The sequence below is a fragment of the Orycteropus afer genome, unplaced genomic scaffold (genome assembly GCF_000298275.1).
Source record: "Orycteropus afer afer isolate SDZICR_OR568_19922 unplaced genomic scaffold, OryAfe1.0 scaffold00306, whole genome shotgun sequence".
In the NCBI taxonomy this organism is placed as follows: Eukaryota; Metazoa; Chordata; class Mammalia; order Tubulidentata; family Orycteropodidae; genus Orycteropus; species Orycteropus afer.
The window spans coordinates 3,102,406-3,108,979 of NW_006921893.1; positions in this window are offsets into that span (position 1 = coordinate 3,102,406).

Below are 6,574 nucleotides of genomic sequence, written 5' to 3' on the forward strand. Positions count from 1 at the left end.
AAAAAAAAAGGGACATTTGGAAGCAATCAGCCCTAGAACATGATGGACCTTGAGACCAGAAGAACTAGATGGTGCCCAGCTACCAATGTCAACCACTTGGGACAGGATCAAAACTGTAGATCCCGGATAGAGTGGGAGGAAAAACATGGAACAAAATCTAAAAACACAACAATGACCAGAATTACTGGTTGGATGGAGTCTGGTGAGACTTATTCCAGGCCTTTGGATACATTTCCAGCCTGGAATAAAACTCACTCCCAGGGGCTGTCTCTCAGCACAATAGTAAATAAGACATTCACACAGACCACTCAACCCAGGGTGAAGCACCCACATACTCTATGGAAATGCATCCCTTGGAGCAATCAACCACGGAGCACCAGAGGGGCACAGAGGAAATGTAGGACACACAGGAGTACATAAATATGAGGGGCATGGAGTGGAGGGTTACTGGGCAGGGAGGGGAGGAGAGTGGGTTAGGGTTGGGTATGGTAATTGAAAGTGAAACCAAATGTACATGAAATGTTGAATGTAAAACAAACTCTGCTCTATAAACTTGCACCTAAGGCACAATTAAGGAATAAGGAAGACCGAAGAAGAGTTGATGCTTTTGAGTTGTGGTGCTGGCAAAGAATGCTGAAGATACCATGGACTGCTAAAAGAACTAACAGATCTGTCCTGGAAGAAGTGCACCCGAAATGCTCCTTGGAAGCGAGAATGGCCAGATTTCATCTCACCTATTTTGGTCATGTTGTCAGAAGGGACCATTCCTTGGAGAAGGATGTCATGCTTGGTAGGGTGGAGGGTGGATGAAAGAGGTGGAGACCTTCAACGAGATGGATTGACACAGTGGCTGTGACGATGGGCTCAAATATAGCAGGGATCATGGAACTGGCGTGGGATCAGGTCGTGTTTTGTTCTACTGTGCATGGGATTGCTATGAGTTGGAAATGATTCGATGGCATCTAACAACAACAACAAAAGCACAATAAAAAAATAAAAAAAAAAAAGAGGCATCTTTGCTATTCAGCACTTTAAAGAAGTCTTTTTGCAGCAGATGTGCCCAGTGCAATATGTTTTCTGGTTTCTTGACTGCTGCTTCCATTGGTGTTGATTATGGATCCAAGTAATATGAAATCTTTGACAACTTCAATCTTTTCTCCATTTATTGTGATGCTGGTTACTGGTCCAGTTGTGAGGATATTCATTTTCTTTATGTTGAAGTATAATCCATAATGAAGACTGTAGTCTTTAATCTTCATCAGTAAGTGTTTCAAGTCCTCTTCACTTTCAGAAAGCAAGGTTGTTGTCATCTGCATATCCCAGATTGTTAATGAGTCTTCCTCCAATTCTGATGCCATGTTTTTCTTCATATAGTCCAGCTTCTTGGATTATTTGTTTAGCATACAGATTGAATAAGTACAGTGAAAAGATAGAACCCTGGAGCACACTCTTCCTGATTTTGAGCCATGCAGTAGCCCCTTATTTTGTTTAAACAACAGCTTCCTGGACTATGTACAGGTTCTTTATGAGCACAATTAAGTGTTCTGGAATTCCCATTCTTCTCAATGTTATCCACAATTTTTTATCCACAAAGAATTAAGACATACCAAAAAAAATGGCATAAGTGAATAGTTTTTTGTCAATCATTACTGTGAATGTAAATGTAAATGGGCTAAATGCTTCTATCAAACAGTAGAGAGTAGCAGAATGGATAAAAGCACAGGATTCAACATATGCTGTATACAACAGACACATGTTAAACCATAGGACACAAATAGGTTGAAAGTGAAATGATAGACAAAAATATCATGTACACTAGAGTAGCATATATATTGCACTGTTTTTGGATGAAGTGTTCTATAGGTGTCTATGAAATATGGTTGGCTTATACTGTAATTCAAGTACTCTGTTTCCTTGTTGATCATCTGTCTAGATATTTTGTCCAATGCAGAAAGTAGTATATTGAAGTCTCCAAGAATTACTGTAGTAATACAGTAATACAAATATTACTGTATAATTAATACAAGTATTACTGTAGTATTTCTCAATTCTATCAATATTTGTTTTATATATTTAGGTGCCCTGATGTTGGGGGCATATGTTTTTATGATTGCAATGTCTTTTTGATTATATAATCTCTATCATTATCTCTTTTAAAATTTTTGTCTTAAAGTCTACTTTTTCTGATATACAAATTGGCCCCCCAACAATTTTTGTTATTATTTGCATGGAACAAAGATTTGTTTGAAAGAGAAGAAAAAAGTAAGAGGACACATACTTCTTGATTTTAAAACATACTATACAGCTACAGTAATCAAAACAGCCTGGCACTGATATAATAATAAAAACATAGGCCAATGGAATAGAATTGAGAGTCTAGAAATAAACCCCGTATCTATAGTCAACTGATTTTTGACAAGGATGCTAAGTCATTTGATAGGTGAAGAGAGTCTCTTAAAAAAATGGTGCTTGGAAATTGGATTTCCACATGCAGAAAAATAAAATAGGATCCAAGCCTCATACCATACACACACACACACACACACACACACACACACACAAATTAAATGGATTTAAGACCTAAATGAGCAAAGTAAAATCATAAAATTCTTAGAAGAAAAAGCAGGGGCAAAATTGTCAGGCCTAGCTTTTACCAAGGGATCATCTAATATAATAATGAAAGCAAAAACAACAAAAGACAAAATAAATAGGACTTTATAACAATTAAAAACTACTGTTCATTAAAAAACTTTAACAAAAAAATGATAAGACAAGATACCAACTAGAAGAGTATCTTTGGAAAACATATTTCTGATAAGAATCTAATAATTAAACTAGATGTAAAACTTAAACAACTTAAAAATAAAAAGACAAATAATTCAAGCATAAAATGGGCAGAGGGCTTGAATAGACATTTCACCAAAGAGGACATTCAGATGGTAACCAAACTCATGAAAATATTTTCAGTGTCATTAGTTGTTATAGAGATGCAAATCAAATCAAAACCAAAATGAGATATTATTTCATTCTCACTAGGATGACTAAAGGAGCTCTGGTAGCGTAGTGCTTAAGGCACTTGTCTGCTAACCAGAAGGCTGGTGCTTCAAACCCACCAGTCAGTCCTCAGAAGGAAGGTTGGAGCATCTACTTCTGTAGTGATACCACCTAGGAAACCCAAGGAGGGGTTGCTATGAGTCGGGTCAGACTCAATGGCACATAACAACAATGACAATGGGATGATTATGATTTAAAAGAAAAAGAAAGAAAGAAAGGAAACAAGTGTTAGCAAGGATTTTGGGGAAATTGAAACCTTTACCCATTGCTGGTGGGAATGCAAAATGGTATGTTGTTGTTGTTGTTAGGTGACGTTGAGTCATCTCTGATTCATAGAACCCCTATGCCCAGTAGAAAGAAACACTGCCCAGTCCCACGCCAGCTCCACAATCCCTGCTATACCTGAGCCCATTGCTGCAGCCACTGTGTCAATCCATCTCGTTGAGGGCCTTCCCCTCCTTTGTTGACCATCCACCTTACCAAGCATGACATCCTTCTCCGGGCATGGTCCTTTCTGACAACATGACCAAAGCAGGTGAGATAAAGTCTGGTCATTCCCTCTTCCAAGGAGCATTCAAGCTGCAGTTCCTCCAGGACAGATTTGTTAGTTCTTTTAGCAGCCCATGGTAGTTTTGGCATTCTTTGCCAGCATCACCATCTCAAAAGCATCAATTCTTCTTTGATCTTATATATTCATTGTCCAGCTCTCACATCCATGTAAGGTGATAGAAAATATCATGGCTTGTGTAAGGAGCAACTTAGTCCTCAAGGAGACATCTTTACTCCTCAGTATTTGAAAGAGGTCCCTTGCTACCGAAATGCCCAGGGCTATACATCATCTGATGTCCTGACTGTCACGGGCATCGATTGTAAAACCAAGCAATACGAAGTCTTTGACAACTTCAATCTTTTCTCCATTCATTGTGATGCTGCTTATAGGTCCAGTTATGATAATTTTTGTTTTGTTTGTGTTGAGATGTAATCCATACTGCAGACTGTATTCTTCAATCTTCATCAGTAAGTGCTTCAAGTCATCCTCACGTTCAGCAAGCAAATTTGTGTTGTCAGCATATCACAGGTTGTTAACAAGCCTTCCCCCAATCCTGATGCCACATTCTTCTTCATATAGTCCACCTTCTCGGATTAGATTGAATATATAGATTGAATAAGTATAGTGAAAGAATACAACTCTTACGTAGTCCCTTCTTGATTTTAAACCATGCAGTATCCCCTTGTTCTGTTTGAACAACAGCCTCCTGGTCTATGTACAGGTTCCTCGTGAGTACAAATAAGTGTTCTGGAATTTCCATTCTTCTCAGTGTTACCCACAATTTGTTATGATCCACAAAATCGTATGCTTTTGCATAGTCAATAAAATACAAGTGAACATCTCTCTGGTATTCTTTGCTTTGAGCCAAGATCCATCTGACGTCAGTAATGATACCTCTTGTTCTATGTCCTCTTCTGAATCTAGCTTGCATCTCTGGAAGTTCTCTATCAATATACTGCTGCAACCATTTTTGAATTATCTTCAGTAAGATTTTACTTGTGTATGATATTAATGATATTGTTAGATAATTTCCACATTCCACCTTTCTTTGGAATGGGTACAAATATGGATCTCTTCCAGTCAGTTGACCTGGTAGCTGTCTTCCAAATCTCTTGGCATAACTGAGTGAGTGCCTCCAGTGGGTCATCCATTTGCTGAAACATCTCAATGAGTATTCTGTCAATTCCTGGAGTTTTGTTCTTCACCAATTCCTTCAGTGCAGCTTCAACTTCTTCCTGCAATACTATTGGTTCTTGATCATATGCCATCTCCTGAAATGGATAAAGATTGATCAGTTCTTTTTGGTACAGTGACTCTGTGTATTTCTTCCATCTTCTTTTGATCCTTCCTGCATCATTCAATATTTTGCCCATAGAATATTTCAATATTGCACCTTGAGTCTTAAATATTTTTCCTCAGTTCTTTCAGCTTGAGAGATGCTGAGTATGTTCTTCCTTTTTGGTTTTCCAACTCTAGGCACATTTCTAACTCTTTGCACATTTCATTATAGTAATTGGCTTTGTCTTCTCGAGCTACTCTTTGAAATCTTCTGTTCAGCTCTTTTATCTTGCCATTTTTTCCATTTGCTTTAGCTACTCTCCACTCAAGGGCAAGTTTTGGAGTCTCTTCTGATATCCATTTTGGTCTTTTCTCCTTTTCTTCTATTTTTAATGATCTCTTGGTTTCTTCATGGATGATGTTCTTGATGTCATTCCACAATTCTTCTGGTTTTTGGTCATTGGTGTTCAATGTATCAAATCTATTCTTTAGATGGTCTCTAAATTCAGGAGGGATATATTCAAGATCATATTTTGGCTCTTGTGGACTAGTTTTAATTGTTCAACTTCAAGTTGAAATTGCATATGAGCAATTGATGGTCTATTCCACAATCAGCTCCTGGCCTTGTTTTTGCTGAAGATATTGAGCTTTTCCATTGCCTCTTGCCACAGATATAGTCAATCTGATTCCTGTGTACTCCATCTGGTGAAGTTCATGTGTACAGCCACCATTTGTGTTGTTGAAAAAAGGTGTTTTCAATGAATAAGTCGTTGGTCTTGCAAAATTCTATGATGTGATCTCCATGTTATTTCTGTCAAAAAGGCCAAATTTTCCAACTACTGGTGATTCTCCTTTGTTTCCAAATTTTGCATTCCAGTCACCAGTGATAATTAACATGTCTTGATTGCATGTTTGGTCAATTTCAGACTGCAGAAGTTGATAAAAATCTTCAATTTCATTATCTTTTGCTTTGGTGGTTGGTGCATAAATCTGAATAAGAGTCATATTAACTGGTCTTCCTTGTGGATGTATGGATATTATCCTATCAATGACAGCACTGTACTTCAGGATAGATCTTGAAACATCCTTTGTGATGATTAATGTCATGCCATTCCTCTTCAAATTATCATTCCTGGAATAGTAGATCATATGGTTGTCTGATTCACAGTGGCCCAAACTGGTCCATTTCAGCTCACTATTGCCTATCAATCTTTATGTGCTCCATTTCATTTTTGACAACTTCCAATTTTCCTAGATTCATACTTCATACATTTCATGTTCTGATTATTAATGGATGTTTGCAGCTGTTTCTCCTCATTTTGAGTCATGCCATGTCAGCAAATAGAGGTCTCTAAAGGCACTTGACTGCTAACCAGAAGGCTGGCAGTTCAAATCCACTAGCAACTCCTCAGAAGGAAGATGGGGCAATCTACTTCCATAGTAATACTGCCTCAGAAACCCAAGGAGGGGTCGCTATGAGTTGGGTCCGACTCAACAGCACATAACAACAACAACAAAGCTTTACTTTATCCATATCAGTAAGGTTGGTTCTACTCTGGTGATGCAGCTCTTTTCTAGTCATATTTTGAAAGCCTTTGGACCTAAGGGACTCATCCGCCTGCACTGTTTGGGTAATATTTCCAGGCTCTTCATAATGTTACGTAGTAATGTATCAGACATTTCTCTGCTATT